Here is a 15222-nt window from a genome sequence, read left to right as displayed (position 1 = left end):
CCTGCAATAGTAATACAAGTTTTACACAGGTCACAAGTTTTTAAAGGCCATCCCTGAGTGAGACTAAGCTTTTAGGGAGCAAACACAAAAGCAGACACTGCCCATTGTTTCTGCCCGGTCTCGAACCGGGGACCTTTCGCGTGTTAGGCGAACGTGATAACCACTACACTACAGAAACAAGCATGAGGGCTTGACTGAAGGAGCAAAATTCCCCTCATATGTTTGCCCGATTGCCTCTATACTTGATCAGCAGTTGCTCGCAAAGCGAGGAGTAAGTGTGAAAATTGCAGCGTTGTCAGCCAGCAAGCGTACACTCAGATGTACTGAAAAGTCACAGCTGCGGGTAGAGACAAATATCTGATGCCTAAATGCCTGAAACCAGAGCCTGTGAAAGCATCACACAGAGCACACTGAAAGCAAGCAGGAAGGAAGCCAAGGCATGGTGATCCTTTTTTTCTCCTGAGGCTAAAAATATTTTGCACAACAATGCTTTGAGTGGAATGAGGAATCTTCAAGCTTTGTGTATTTTGAGTAAAATTTGTGTGTTTTCTGCTAAAAAGGGTGTGTTGGGGATTTGGACCCGGACACCAACGAGCGAGGGCACAGAAGCACCACTGCTCAGACCCTGCTCCTAGGGTTGAGGGCAGAGAGTGGGCGAATACATCGCAAGGCAAGAAAATGCACATGGTTCTCTCTTCTGCAATATGACTAGAGTCATTTCCATGGTCGTCATCGAACATGACATAAAATGCCTCTATCCTTTAGACCTTTTGGCCCATAATTACAAGAGGATGACTGAGTGAGACGCTCTGCCAAATTTGGCAGCCTCGCACTCAGTCATTTTCAAAATGCAGGGAAGCGCCGTATTTAGTAGAATACAGCGCACCCCTGTGCTTCCCTCTGCGCCAGCTCTAAATTAGCTGCCGAGCACCAACGCAGCCATCCTTGCGCCATGGTACAAGGATGGCTGCGTGGAGGGGGAAATTGTTTTTGTTCAGGAAGGCACACCTTCCTGCACAACAGAAATCTTCAGTGGCGATATGTTCGTGCAGCACACATAGAAAGAGCAAAAATGAGGAGAAATGAAAACATTTCTGCTCGTTTCTCCACTATAACGACACCCATTGTATGGCGCTTGGATTTTGGCGCTGCCACAGATTTACAAAAACTCGTAAAACTGGAGCAGCATCAAAATGCTATGGTGTTGCAGTGGCCCACCCAGAGCAACGCCCATTGCACGCCCCTTCCAGGGAAAGGGCTGCGTGTGAAGGGGCCGTATTTACAAGGTGGTGTTAAGCCACAAAACGTGGTTGAACGGCGTCTTGTAAATACGGCACAGTACATAGTGCCACCGGGGCGTCACTAAAGATGATGTGCCGGTGGCGATAGGGCCTTGTAAGTCTGGCCCTTTCTTTGCTCAAGGTGTATGTTCTTGGTGAAGGTAGGAAAGCCATTTTTGCTCTCATACCTTCCTTCCTTGGCTGGCTTGACCACAGTAGGCCCAGGCTTCAATGGAAAGGTCAAAAAGGGAGCAACTGACTGCCGTAAGGTGTATCGTCTTCTCTTGGTGAGTTGAGACCGATGCCCTTGGAGCGTAGTACCTCACGATGGTGAGGGATAGACACAGCCTCTTTAATTTCAATTTACCTGTCAGGTGAGGTGGAAATGCAAATAATGTGATAAAGCACAGCAACTTGCTGTTTCTGCCTGGCCTCGAACCAGGGACCTTTCGCGTGTAAGGCGAACGTGATAACCACTACACTACAGAAACAGACATGCCTGCTTATTTGCTTCATGTGGCTATGCATTGGACTGGAACCACTGCACTGGAAACAGACACACCTGCTTTCTTTATGTGGCTATGCTTTGGACTGGAATGCAAGGACTAAGGGACAATATTCATGACGCTCAAAGCTGAGCCTTTCTGACAGGATCTCTTCCTTTGGAAGAAAGGAACTGGGATCACTTTCATTCCAAGAGGTGATTTCAAAACCAGCCCTGCAATTACTTTGGAGAAGCACTGTGCATTTCATGTTCCAACGAGAAGTGCTGCTCCAACACAAAAAAGCAGTTAGAAAGAAATCCCGCACTCCTTCATCATGCCGAACTGCCTCGACACCAGTAGAAAGCATGCAATGCATTCCACCATGGCATCTTACAAGAGTGGAAAGCAGAAATACTCCTGTTTAAAAACAGATCGAACCTATGAAGGCACAGGCTCGTCCGGGATTTGAACCCGGGACCTCTCACACCCAAAGCGAGAATCATACCCCTAGACCAACGAGCCTGCTGCTGCAAAAGCCTTTCAAACATCTTCTGAAGTGTCTTTGTGAAAAAGCAGGGCCACTTGGAGACTCTCCTTCTAAGCGTGCCATAGCAATTGATGTTTTGTGCCAAGGGTTTTTTTTTTGCCTCTAGCAAGGCAAGAGGTAGTCAAGAAGCCCTATGCTAGCAAGCTGAACTGTGGCGCTGATGAGAAAAGCAGACCCTTTCTGGTAGTTGTACGCCTCCGCAGGACCTGGGCCCTTGCACCATAGACTTCCAGACCAGAAGCACTGAAGGGCCTGCCATCTCTTGCGCCTGAGCCAGAGGAGCATGCCTCTTGTATTCAAGCACAATTGCTCGCTCAGTGCTCGATCAGGCGAGATTTATATGAGTGCCTCACAGGCCTGAAACACTCACCTGGGAGACGCGGGGTGGCTGAATTCCCAGAATGGCCTTCGATAGGAAAATCACCTCCTTTCCTCCCGACTCATTTCAGAATTGGGTGAAAATCGCAAGACAGTGTTCAGGGGTGTATGGGTACTGCCTACTCCCAGCTGCCTCTCTGTCTTCTTCATGTTAATTTCAAGTCACAAGGAGGGACCATTGCCATTCTGCTCCGCCCACCTAACCAGGAAACCCAGGTTGAGCTTGTCTGCCTGTTGTTGTTGCAGGGGCAGTGCCTTCTCTGCCCAAAAGTGGCAGGAGAGCCTCACTTCAAACGATGGAATCAACTGCTTAAGTAGAAACCAGCATGGTAGTTACAGTGATAAGGTGCAGCTCTAACAGAAGGCGTGACTGAGATGCCCCTTCCAGAAATACATGGAATGCTGATTGAGGGCCCAGCCGGAGGGTTGGTGGATTTCTTTTCATATGCTACAGCAGCTTGCAAAGATAGTGTTGTGGGGAGCTGGCTGTGCAAGCAGAGGAAGATTTAAGGGCAGAAAATAGACCTATCAGAAGTGCGATATGAACCCACAACTACATGAGCAAACCAGGATGCTTAGCTTAACTGAAGATCAAGCTCTCTTGAGGCTGCCGCCTTAGACCACTCGGCCATCCTGACAGCTGAGTCTGTGTTTAGGTCTGACTCCTCAGTCTGCACTTGTCGATGCTGCCGCTTGCAATGTTCCTATCAAGGTGACAGGTTTAAAGGCCCCACAATATAACATGGCCAAGAAAAAAAAAAGTAAAAAACAGAATAAGAAACCAGGCACATGCACGACTACGCAAAGATGCAGATAACTTTTTACCGGCCTGCAATAGTAATACAAGTTTTACACAGGTCACAAGTTTTTAAAGGCCATCCCTGAGTGAGACTAAGCTTTTAGGGAGCAAACACAAAAGCAGACACTGCCCATTGTTTCTGCCCGGTCTCGAACCGGGGACCTTTCGCGTGTTAGGCGAACGTGATAACCACTACACTACAGAAACAAGCATGAGGGCTTGACTGAAGGAGCAAAATTCCCCTCATATGTTTGCCCGATTGCCTCTATACTTGATCAGCAGTTGCTCGCAAAGCGAGGAGTAAGTGTGAAAATTGCAGCGTTGTCAGCCAGCAAGCGTACACTCAGATGTACTGAAAAGTCACAGCTGCGGGTAGAGACAAATATCTGATGCCTAAATGCCTGAAACCAGAGCCTGTGAAAGCATCACACAGAGCACACTGAAAGCAAGCAGGAAGGAAGCCAAGGCATGGTGATCCTTTTTTTCTCCTGAGGCTAAAAATATTTTGCACAACAATGCTTTGAGTGGAATGAGGAATCTTCAAGCTTTGTGTATTTTGAGTAAAATTTGTGTGTTTTCTGCTAAAAAGGGTGTGTTGGGGATTTGGACCCGGACACCAACGAGCGAGGGCACAGAAGCACCACTGCTCAGACCCTGCTCCTAGGGTTGAGGGCAGAGAGTGGGCGAATACATCGCAAGGCAAGAAAATGCACATGGTTCTCTCTTCTGCAATATGACTAGAGTCATTTCCATGGTCGTCATCGAACATGACATAAAACGCCTCTATCCTTTAGACCTTTTGGCCCATAATTACAAGAGGATGACTGAGTGAGACGCTCTGCCAAATTTGGCAGCCTCGCACTCAGTCATTTTCAAAATGCAGGGAAGCGCCGTATTTAGTAGAATACAGCGCACCCCTGTGCTTCCCTCTGCGCCAGCTCTAAATTAGCTGCCGAGCACCAACGCAGCCATCCTTGCGCCATGGTACAAGGATGGCTGCGTGGAGGGGGAAATTGTTTTTGTTCAGGAAGGCACACCTTCCTGCACAACAGAAATCTTCAGTGGCGATATGTTCGTGCAGCACACATAGAAAGAGCAAAAATGAGGAGAAATGAAAACATTTCTGCTCGTTTCTCCACTATAACGACACCCATTGTATGGCGCTTGGATTTTGGCGCTGCCACAGATTTACAAAAACTCGTAAAACTGGAGCAGCATCAAAATGCTATGGTGTTGCAGTGGCCCACCCAGAGCAACGCCCATTGCACGCCCCTTCCAGGGAAAGGGCTGCGTGTGAAGGGGCCGTATTTACAAGGTGGTGTTAAGCCACAAAACGTGGTTGAACGGCGTCTTGTAAATACGGCACAGTACATAGTGCCACCGGGGCGTCACTAAAGATGATGTGCCGGTGGCGATAGGGCCTTGTAAGTCTGGCCCTTTCTTTGCTCAAGGTGTATGTTCTTGGTGAAGGTAGGAAAGCCATTTTCGCTCTCATACCTTCCTTCCTTGGCTGGCTTGACCACAGTAGGCCCAGGCTTCAATGCAAAGGTCAAAAAGGGAGCAACTGACTGCCGTAAGGTGTATCGTCTTCTCTTGGTGAGTTGAGACCGATGCCCTTGGAGCGTAGTACCTCACGATGGTGAGGGATAGACACAGCCTCTTTAATTTCAATTTACCTGTCAGGTGAGGTGGTAAATGCAAATAATGTGATAAAGCACAGCAACTTGCTGTTTCTGCCTGGCCTCGAACCAGGGACCTTTCGCGTGTAAGGCGAACGTGATAACCACTACACTACAGAAACAGACATGCCTGCTTATTTGCTTCATGTGGCTATGCATTGGACTGGAACCACTGCACTGGAAACAGACACACCTGCTTTCTTTATGTGGCTATGCTTTGGACTGGAATGCAAGGACTAAGGGACAATATTCATGACGCTCAAAGCTGAGCCTTTCTGACAGGATCTCTTCCTTTGGAAGAAAGGAACTGGGATCACTTTCATTCCAAGAGGTGATTTCAAAACCAGCCCTGCAATTACTTTGGAGAAGCACTGTGCATTTCATGTTCCAACGAGAAGTGCTGCTCCAACACAAAAAAGCAGTTAGAAAGAAATCCCGCACTCCTTCATCATGCCGAACTGCCTCGACACCAGTAGAAAGCATGCAATGCATTCCACCATGGCATCTTACAAGAGTGGAAAGCAGAAATACTCCTGTTTAAAAACAGATCAAACCTATGAAGGCACGGGCTCGTCCGGGATTTGAACCCGGGACCTCTCACACCCAAAGCGAGAATCATACCCCTAGACCAACGAGCCTGCTGCTGCAAAAGCCTTTCAAACATCTTCTGAAGTGTCTTTGTGAAAAAGCAGGGCCACTTGGAGACTCTCCTTCTAAGCGTGCCATAGCAATTGATGTTTTGTGCCAAGGGTTTTTTTTTTGCCTCTAGCAAGGCAAGAGGTAGTCAAGAAGCCCTATGCTAGCAAGCTGAACTGTGGCGCTGATGAGAAAAGCAGACCCTTTCTGGTAGTTGTACGCCTCCGCAGGACCTGGGCCCTTGCACCGTAGACTTCCAGACCAGAAGCACTGAAGGGCCTGCCATCTCTTGCGCCTGAGCCAGAGGAGCATGCCTCTTGTATTCAAGCACAATTGCTCGCTCAGTGCTCGATCAGGCGAGATTTATATGAGTGCCTCACAGGCCTGAAACACTCACCTGGGAGACGCGGGGTGGCTGAATTCCCAGAATGGCCTTCGATAGGAAAATCACCTCCTTTCCTCCCGACTCATTTCAGAATTGGGTGAAAATCGCAAGACAGTGTTCAGGGGTGCATGGGTACTGCCTACTCCCAGCTGCCTCTCTGTCTTCTTCATGTTAATTTCAAGTCACAAGGAGGGACCATTGCCATTCTGCTCCGCCCACCTAACCAGGAAACCCAGGTTGAGCTTGTCTGCCTGTTGTTGTTGCAGGGGCAGTGCCTTCTCTGCCCAAAAGTGGCAGGAGAGCCTCACTTCAAACGATGGAATCAACTGCTTAAGTAGAAACCAGCATGGTAGTTACAGTGATAAGGTGCAGCTCTAACAGAAGGCGTGACTGAGATGCCCCTTCCAGAAATACATGGAATGCTGATTGAGGGCCCAGCCGGAGGGTTGGTGGATTTCTTTTCATATGCTACAGCAGCTTGCAAAGATAGTGTTGTGGGGAGCTGGCTGTGCAAGCAGAGGAAGATTTAAGGGCAGAAAATAGACCTATCAGAAGTGCGATATGAACCCACAACTACATGAGCAAACCAGGATGCTTAGCTTAACTGAAGATCAAGCTCTCTTGAGGCTGCCGCCTTAGACCACTCGGCCATCCTGACAGCTGAGTCTGTGTTTAGGTCTGACTCCTCAGTCTGCACTTGTCGATGCTGCCGCTTGCAATGTTCCTATCAAGGTGACAGGTTTAAAGGCCCCACAATATAACATGGCCAAGAAAAAAAAAAGTAAAAAACAGAATAAGAAACCAGGCACATGCACGACTACGCAAAGATGCAGATAACTTTTTACCGGCCTGCAATAGTAATACAAGTTTTACACAGGTCACAAGTTTTTAAAGGCCATCCCTGAGTGAGACTAAGCTTTTAGGGAGCAAACACAAAAGCAGACACTGCCCATTGCTTCTGCCCGGTCTCGAACCGGGGACCTTTCACGTGTTAGGCGAACGTGATAACCACTACACTACAGAAACAAGCATGAGGGCTTGACTGAAGGAGCAAAATTCCCCTCATATGTTTGCCCGATTGCCTCTATACTTGATCAGCAGTTGCTCGCAAAGCGAGGAGTAAGTGTGAAAATTGCAGCGTTGTCAGCCAGCAAGCGTACACTCAGATGTACTGAAAAGTCACAGCTGCGGGTAGAGACAAATATCTGATGCCTAAATGCCTGAAACCAGAGCCTGTGAAAGCATCACACAGAGCACACTGAAAGCAAGCAGGAAGGAAGCCAAGGCATGGTGATCCTTTTTTTCTCCTGAGGCTAAAAATATTTTGCACAACAATGCTTTGAGTGGAATGAGGAATCTTCAAGCTTTGTGTATTTTGAGTAAAATTTGTGTGTTTTCTGCTAAAAAGGGTGTGTTGGGGATTTGGACCCGGACACCAACGAGCGAGGGCACAGAAGCACCACTGCTCAGACCCTGCTCCTAGGGTTGAGGGCAGAGAGTGGGCGAATACATCGCAAGGCAAGAAAATGCACATGGTTCTCTCTTCTGCAATATGACTAGAGTCATTTCCATGGTCGTCATCGAACATGACATAAAACGCCTCTATCCTTTAGACCTTTTGGCCCATAATTACAAGAGGATGACTGAGTGAGACGCTCTGCCAAATTTGGCAGCCTCGCACTCAGTCATTTTCAAAATGCAGGGAAGCGCCGTATTTAGTAGAATACAGCGCACCCCTGTGCTTCCCTCTGCGCCAGCTCTAAATTAGCTGCCGAGCACCAACGCAGCCATCCTTGCGCCATGGTACAAGGATGGCTGCGTGGAGGGGGAAATTGTTTTTGTTCAGGAAGGCACACCTTCCTGCACAACAGAAATCTTCAGTGGCGATATGTTCGTGCAGCACACATAGAAAGAGCAAAAATGAGGAGAAATGAAAACATTTCTGCTCGTTTCTCCACTATAACGACACCCATTGTATGGCGCTTGGATTTTGGCGCTGCCACAGATTTACAAAAACTCGTAAAACTGGAGCAGCATCAAAATGCTATGGTGTTGCAGTGGCCCACCCAGAGCAACGCCCATTGCACGCCCCTTCCAGGGAAAGGGCTGCGTGTGAAGGGGCCGTATTTACAAGGTGGTGTTAAGCCACAAAACGTGGTTGAACGGCGTCTTGTAAATACGGCACAGTACATAGTGCCACCGGGGCGTCACTAAAGATGATGTGCCGGTGGCGATAGGGCCTTGTAAGTCTGGCCCTTTCTTTGCTCAAGGTGTATGTTCTTGGTGAAGGTAGGAAAGCCATTTTCGCTCTCATACCTTCCTTCCTTGGCTGGCTTGACCACAGTAGGCCCAGGCTTCAATGGAAAGGTCAAAAAGGGAGCAACTGACTGCCGTAAGGTGTATCGTCTTCTCTTGGTGAGTTGAGACCGATGCCCTTGGAGCGTAGTACCTCACGATGGTGAGGGATAGACACAGCCTCTTTAATTTCAATTTACCTGTCAGGTGAGGTGGTAAATGCAAATAATGTGATAAAGCACAGCAACTTGCTGTTTCTGCCTGGCCTCGAACCAGGGACCTTTCGCGTGTAAGGCGAACGTGATAACCACTACACTACAGAAACAGACATGCCTGCTTATTTGCTTCATGTGGCTATGCATTGGACTGGAACCACTGCACTGGAAACAGACACACCTGCTTTCTTTATGTGGCTATGCTTTGGACTGGAATGCAAGGACTAAGGGACAATATTCATGACGCTCAAAGCTGAGCCTTTCTGACAGGATCTCTTCCTTTGGAAGAAAGGAACTGGGATCACTTTCATTCCAAGAGGTGATTTCAAAACCAGCCCTGCAATTACTTTGGAGAAGCACTGTGCATTTCATGTTCCAACGAGAAGTGCTGCTCCAACACAAAAAAGCAGTTAGAAAGAAATCCCGCACTCCTTCATCATGCCGAACTGCCTCGACACCAGTAGAAAGCATGCAATGCATTCCACCATGGCATCTTACAAGAGTGGAAAGCAGAAATACTCCTGTTTAAAAACAGATCGAACCTATGAAGGCACGGGCTCGTCCGGGATTTGAACCCGGGACCTCTCACACCCAAAGCGAGAATCATACCCCTAGACCAACGAGCCTGCTGCTGCAAAAGCCTTTCAAACATCTTCTGAAGTGTCTTTGTGAAAAAGCAGGGCCACTTGGAGACTCTCCTTCTAAGCGTGCCATAGCAATTGATGTTTTGTGCCAAGGGTTTTTTTTTTGCCTCTAGCAAGGCAAGAGGTAGTCAAGAAGCCCTATGCTAGCAAGCTGAACTGTGGCGCTGATGAGAAAAGCAGACCCTTTCTGGTAGTTGTACGCCTCCGCAGGACCTGGGCCCTTGCACCGTAGACTTCCAGACCAGAAGCACTGAAGGGCCTGCCATCTCTTGCGCCTGAGCCAGAGGAGCATGCCTCTTGTATTCAAGCACAATTGCTCGCTCAGTGCTCGATCAGGCGAGATTTATATGAGTGCCTCACAGGCCTGAAACACTCACCTGGGAGACGCGGGGTGGCTGAATTCCCAGAATGGCCTTCGATAGGAAAATCACCTCCTTTCCTCCCGACTCATTTCAGAATTGGGTGAAAATCCCAAGACAGTGTTCAGGGGTGCATGGGTACTGCCTACTCCCAGCTGCCTCTCTGTCTTCTTCATGTTAATTTCAAGTCACAAGGAGGGACCATTGCCATTCTGCTCCGCCCACCTAACCAGGAAACCCAGGTTGAGCTTGTCTGCCTGTTGTTGTTGCAGGGGCAGTGCCTTCTCTGCCCAAAAGTGGCAGGAGAGCCTCACTTCAAACGATGGAATCAACTGCTTAAGTAGAAACCAGCATGGTAGTTACAGTGATAAGGTGCAGCTCTAACAGAAGGCGTGACTGAGATGCCCCTTCCAGAAATACATGGAATGCTGATTGAGGGCCCAGCCGGAGGGTTGGTGGATTTCTTTTCATATGCTACAGCAGCTTGCAAAGATAGTGTTGTGGGGAGCTGGCTGTGCAAGCAGAGGAAGATTTAAGGGCAGAAAATAGACCTATCAGAAGTGCGATATGAACCCACAACTACATGAGCAAACCAGGATGCTTAGCTTAACTGAAGATCAAGCTCTCTTGAGGCTGCCGCCTTAGACCACTCGGCCATCCTGACAGCTGAGTCTGTGTTTAGGTCTGACTCCTCAGTCTGCACTTGTCGATGCTGCCGCTTGCAATGTTCCTATCAAGGTGACAGGTTTAAAGGCCCCACAATATAACATGGCCAAGAAAAAAAAAAGTAAAAAACAGAATAAGAAACCAGGCACATGCACGACTACGCAAAGATGCAGATAACTTTTTCCGGCCTGCAATAGTAATACAAGTTTTACACAGGTCACAAGTTTTTAAAGGCCATCCCTGAGTGAGACTAAGCTTTTAGGGAGCAAACACAAAAGCAGACACTGCCCATTGTTTCTGCCCGGTCTCGAACCGGGGACCTTTCGCGTGTTAGGCGAACGTGATAACCACTACACTACAGAAACAAGCATGAGGGCTTGACTGAAGGAGCAAAATTCCCCTCATATGTTTGCCCGATTGCCTCTATACTTGATCAGCAGTTGCTCGCAAAGCGAGGAGTAAGTGTGAAAATTGCAGCGTTGTCAGCCAGCAAGCGTACACTCAGATGTACTGAAAAGTCACAGCTGCGGGTAGAGACAAATATCTGATGCCTAAATGCCTGAAACCAGAGCCTGTGAAAGCATCACACAGAGCACACTGAAAGCAAGCAGGAAGGAAGCCAAGGCATGGTGATCCTTTTTTTCTCCTGAGGCTAAAAATATTTTGCACAACAATGCTTTGAGTGGAATGAGGAATCTTCAAGCTTTGTGTATTTTGAGTAAAATTTGTGTGTTTTCTGCTAAAAAGGGTGTGTTGGGGATTTGGACCCGGACACCAACGAGCGAGGGCACAGAAGCACCACTGCTCAGACCCTGCTCCTAGGGTTGAGGGCAGAGAGTGGGCGAATACATCGCAAGGCAAGAAAATGCACATGGTTCTCTCTTCTGCAATATGACTAGAGTCATTTCCATGGTCGTCATCGAACATGACATAAAACGCCTCTATCCTTTAGACCTTTTGGCCCATAATTACAAGAGGATGACTGAGTGAGACGCTCTGCCAAATTTGGCAGCCTCGCACTCAGTCATTTTCAAAATGCAGGGAAGCGCCGTATTTAGTAGAATACAGCGCACCCCTGTGCTTCCCTCTGCGCCAGCTCTAAATTAGCTGCCGAGCACCAACGCAGCCATCCTTGCGCCATGGTACAAGGATGGCTGCGTGGAGGGGGAAATTGTTTTTGTTCAGGAAGGCACACCTTCCTGCACAACAGAAATCTTCAGTGGCGATATGTTCGTGCAGCACACATAGAAAGAGCAAAAATGAGGAGAAATGAAAACATTTCTGCTCGTTTCTCCACTATAACGACACCCATTGTATGGCGCTTGGATTTTGGCGCTGCCACAGATTTACAAAAACTCGTAAAACTGGAGCAGCATCAAAATGCTATGGTGTTGCAGTGGCCCACCCAGAGCAACGCCCATTGCACGCCCCTTCCAGGGAAAGGGCTGCGTGTGAAGGGGCCGTATTTACAAGGTGGTGTTAAGCCACAAAACGTGGTTGAACGGCGTCTTGTAAATACGGCACAGTACATAGTGCCACCGGGGCGTCACTAAAGATGATGTGCCGGTGGCGATAGGGCCTTGTAAGTCTGGCCCTTTCTTTGCTCAAGGTGTATGTTCTTGGTGAAGGTAGGAAAGCCATTTTCGCTCTCATACCTTCCTTCCTTGGCTGGCTTGACCACAGTAGGCCCAGGCTTCAATGGAAAGGTCAAAAAGGGAGCAACTGACTGCCGTAAGGTGTATCGTCTTCTCTTGGTGAGTTGAGACCGATGCCCTTGGAGCGTAGTACCTCACGATGGTGAGGGATAGACACAGCCTCTTTAATTTCAATTTACCTGTCAGGTGAGGTGGTAAATGCAAATAATGTGATAAAGCACAGCAACTTGCTGTTTCTGCCTGGCCTCGAACCAGGGACCTTTCGCATGTAAGGCGAACGTGATAACCACTACACTACAGAAACAGACATGCCTGCTTATTTGCTTCATGTGGCTATGCATTGGACTGGAACCACTGCACTGGAAACAGACACACCTGCTTTCTTTATGTGGCTATGCTTTGGACTGGAATGCAAGGACTAAGGGACAATATTCATGACGCTCAAAGCTGAGCCTTTCTGACAGGATCTCTTCCTTTGGAAGAAAGGAACTGGGATCACTTTCATTCCAAGAGGTGATTTCAAAACCAGCCCTGCAATTACTTTGGAGAAGCACTGTGCATTTCATGTTCCAACGAGAAGTGCTGCTCCAACACAAAAAAGCAGTTAGAAAGAAATCCCGCACTCCTTCATCATGCCGAACTGCCTCGACACCAGTAGAAAGCATGCAATGCATTCCACCATGGCATCTTACAAGAGTGGAAAGCAGAAATACTCCTGTTTAAAAACAGATCGAACCTATGAAGGCACGGGCTCGTCCGGGATTTGAACCCGGGACCTCTCACACCCAAAGCGAGAATCATACCCCTAGACCAACGAGCCTGCTGCTGCAAAAGCCTTTCAAACATCTTCTGAAGTGTCTTTGTGAAAAAGCAGGGCCACTTGGAGACTCTCCTTCTAAGCGTGCCATAGCAATTGATGTTTTGTGCCAAGGGTTTTTTTTTTGCCTCTAGCAAGGCAAGAGGTAGTCAAGAAGCCCTATGCTAGCAAGCTGAACTGTGGCGCTGATGAGAAAAGCAGACCCTTTCTGGTAGTTGTACGCCTCCGCAGGACCTGGGCCCTTGCACCGTAGACTTCCAGACCAGAAGCACTGAAGGGCCTGCCATCTCTTGCGCCTGAGCCAGAGGAGCATGCCTCTTGTATTCAAGCACAATTGCTCGCTCAGTGCTCGATCAGGCGAGATTTATATGAGTGCCTCACAGGCCTGAAACACTCACCTGGGAGACGCGGGGTGGCTGAATTCCCAGAATGGCCTTCGATTGGAAAATCACCTCCTTTCCTCCCGACTCATTTCAGAATTGGGTGAAAATCGCAAGACAGTGTTCAGGGGTGCATGGGTACTGCCTACTCCCAGCTGCCTCTCTGTCTTCTTCATGTTAATTTCAAGTCACAAGGAGGGACCATTGCCATTCTGCTCCGCCCACCTAACCAGGAAACCCAGGTTGAGCTTGTCTGCCTGTTGTTGTTGCAGGGGCAGTGCCTTCTCTGCCCAAAAGTGGCAGGAGAGCCTCACTTCAAACGATGGAATCAACTGCTTAAGTAGAAACCAGCATGGTAGTTACAGTGATAAGGTGCAGCTCTAACAGAAGGCGTGACTGAGATGCCCCTTCCAGAAATACATGGAATGCTGATTGAGGGCCCAGCCGGAGGGTTGGTGGATTTCTTTTCATATGCTACAGCAGCTTGCAAAGATAGTGTTGTGGGGAGCTGGCTGTGCAAGCAGAGGAAGATTTAAGGGCAGAAAATAGACCTATCAGAAGTGCGATATGAACCCACAACTACATGAGCAAACCAGGATGCTTAGCTTAACTGAAGATCAAGCTCTCTTGAGGCTGCCGCCTTAGACCACTCGGCCATCCTGACAGCTGAGTCTGTGTTTAGGTCTGACTCCTCAGTCTGCACTTGTCGATGCTGCCGCTTGCAATGTTCCTATCAAGGTGACAGGTTTAAAGGCCCCACAATATAACATGGCCAAGAAAAAAAAAAGTAAAAAACAGAATAAGAAACCAGGCACATGCACGACTACGCAAAGATGCAGATAACTTTTTACCGGCCTGCAATAGTAATACAAGTTTTACACAGGTCACAAGTTTTTAAAGGCCATCCCTGAGTGAGACTAAGCTTTTAGGGAGCAAACACAAAAGCAGACACTGCCCATTGTTTCTGCCCGGTCTCGAACCGGGGACCTTTCGCGTGTTAGGTGAACGTGATAACCACTACACTACAGAAACAAGCATGAGGGCTTGACTGAAGGAGCAAAATTCCCCTCATATGTTTGCCCGATTGCCTCTATACTTGATCAGCAGTTGCTCGCAAAGCGAGGAGTAAGTGTGAAAATTGCAGCGTTGTCAGCCAGCAAGCGTACACTCAGATGTACTGAAAAGTCACAGCTGCGGGTAGAGACAAATATCTGATGCCTAAATGCCTGAAACCAGAGCCTGTGAAAGCATCACACAGAGCACACTGAAAGCAAGCAGGAAGGAAGCCAAGGCATGGTGATCCTTTTTTTCTCCTGAGGCTAAAAATATTTTGCACAACAATGCTTTGAGTGGAATGAGGAATCTTCAAGCTTTGTGTATTTTGAGTAAAATTTGTGTGTTTTCTGCTAAAAAGGGTGTGTTGGGGATTTGGACCCGGACACCAACGAGCGAGGGCACAGAAGCACCACTGCTCAGACCCTGCTCCTAGGGTTGAGGGCAGAGAGTGGGCGAATACATCGCAAGGCAAGAAAATGCACATGGTTCTCTCTTCTGCAATATGACTAGAGTCATTTCCATGGTCGTCATCGAACATGACATAAAACGCCTCTATCCTTTAGACCTTTTGGCCCATAATTACAAGAGGATGACTGAGTGAGACGCTCTGCCAAATTTGGCAGCCTCGCACTCAGTCATTTTCAAAATGCAGGGAAGCGCCGTATTTAGTAGAATACAGCGCACCCCTGTGCTTCCCTCTGCGCCAGCTCTAAATTAGCTGCCGAGCACCAACGCAGCCATCCTTGCGCCATGGTACAAGGATGGCTGCGTGGAGGGGGAAATTGTTTTTGTTCAGGAAGGCACACCTTCCTGCACAACAGAAATCTTCAGTGGCGATATGTTCGTGCAGCACACATAGAAAGAGCAAAAATGAGGAGAAATGAAAACATTTCTGCTCGTTTCTCCACTATAACGACACCCATTGTATGGCGCTTGGATTTTGGCG

At 48.3% G+C, this 15222-nt stretch overlaps 13 non-coding genes across 13 annotated transcripts; all 13 read right to left on the bottom strand.

Annotated features, from left to right (window-relative positions):
• Positions 1-105: 105 nt before the first annotated feature.
• Positions 106-178, bottom strand: TRNAV-AAC (transfer RNA valine (anticodon AAC)). Its single transcript has one exon. It is a non-coding gene; the product is annotated as a tRNA-Val (tRNA).
• A 1520-nt stretch (positions 179-1698) lies between these two features.
• Positions 1699-1771, bottom strand: TRNAV-UAC (transfer RNA valine (anticodon UAC)). Its single transcript has one exon. It is a non-coding gene; the product is annotated as a tRNA-Val (tRNA).
• A 444-nt stretch (positions 1772-2215) lies between these two features.
• Positions 2216-2287, bottom strand: TRNAP-UGG (transfer RNA proline (anticodon UGG)). The gene has a single exon. It is a non-coding gene; the product is annotated as a tRNA-Pro (tRNA).
• Positions 2288-3623: 1336 nt separating this feature from the next.
• TRNAV-AAC (transfer RNA valine (anticodon AAC)) lies at positions 3624-3696 on the bottom strand. Its single transcript has one exon. It is a non-coding gene; the product is annotated as a tRNA-Val (tRNA).
• A 1521-nt stretch (positions 3697-5217) lies between these two features.
• On the bottom strand, positions 5218-5290 carry TRNAV-UAC (transfer RNA valine (anticodon UAC)). Its single transcript has one exon. It is a non-coding gene; the product is annotated as a tRNA-Val (tRNA).
• A 444-nt stretch (positions 5291-5734) lies between these two features.
• On the bottom strand, positions 5735-5806 carry TRNAP-UGG (transfer RNA proline (anticodon UGG)). Its single transcript has one exon. It is a non-coding gene; the product is annotated as a tRNA-Pro (tRNA).
• Positions 5807-7142: 1336 nt separating this feature from the next.
• On the bottom strand, positions 7143-7215 carry TRNAV-AAC (transfer RNA valine (anticodon AAC)). Its single transcript has one exon. It is a non-coding gene; the product is annotated as a tRNA-Val (tRNA).
• A 1521-nt stretch (positions 7216-8736) lies between these two features.
• Positions 8737-8809, bottom strand: TRNAV-UAC (transfer RNA valine (anticodon UAC)). The gene has a single exon. It is a non-coding gene; the product is annotated as a tRNA-Val (tRNA).
• A 444-nt stretch (positions 8810-9253) lies between these two features.
• On the bottom strand, positions 9254-9325 carry TRNAP-UGG (transfer RNA proline (anticodon UGG)). The gene has a single exon. It is a non-coding gene; the product is annotated as a tRNA-Pro (tRNA).
• Positions 9326-10660: 1335 nt separating this feature from the next.
• Positions 10661-10733, bottom strand: TRNAV-AAC (transfer RNA valine (anticodon AAC)). The gene has a single exon. It is a non-coding gene; the product is annotated as a tRNA-Val (tRNA).
• A 1521-nt stretch (positions 10734-12254) lies between these two features.
• On the bottom strand, positions 12255-12327 carry TRNAV-UAC (transfer RNA valine (anticodon UAC)). Its single transcript has one exon. It is a non-coding gene; the product is annotated as a tRNA-Val (tRNA).
• A 444-nt stretch (positions 12328-12771) lies between these two features.
• Positions 12772-12843, bottom strand: TRNAP-UGG (transfer RNA proline (anticodon UGG)). The gene has a single exon. It is a non-coding gene; the product is annotated as a tRNA-Pro (tRNA).
• Positions 12844-14179: 1336 nt separating this feature from the next.
• On the bottom strand, positions 14180-14252 carry TRNAV-AAC (transfer RNA valine (anticodon AAC)). Its single transcript has one exon. It is a non-coding gene; the product is annotated as a tRNA-Val (tRNA).
• Between the last annotated feature and the right edge of the window lie 970 nt (positions 14253-15222).

Source organism: Pleurodeles waltl, chromosome 10 (assembly GCF_031143425.1).
Source record: "Pleurodeles waltl isolate 20211129_DDA chromosome 10, aPleWal1.hap1.20221129, whole genome shotgun sequence".
In the NCBI taxonomy this organism is placed as follows: Eukaryota; Metazoa; Chordata; class Amphibia; order Caudata; family Salamandridae; genus Pleurodeles; species Pleurodeles waltl.
Note: the sequence above shows the minus strand (reverse complement) of the source record. Positions and strands in the feature narration are given on the sequence as shown.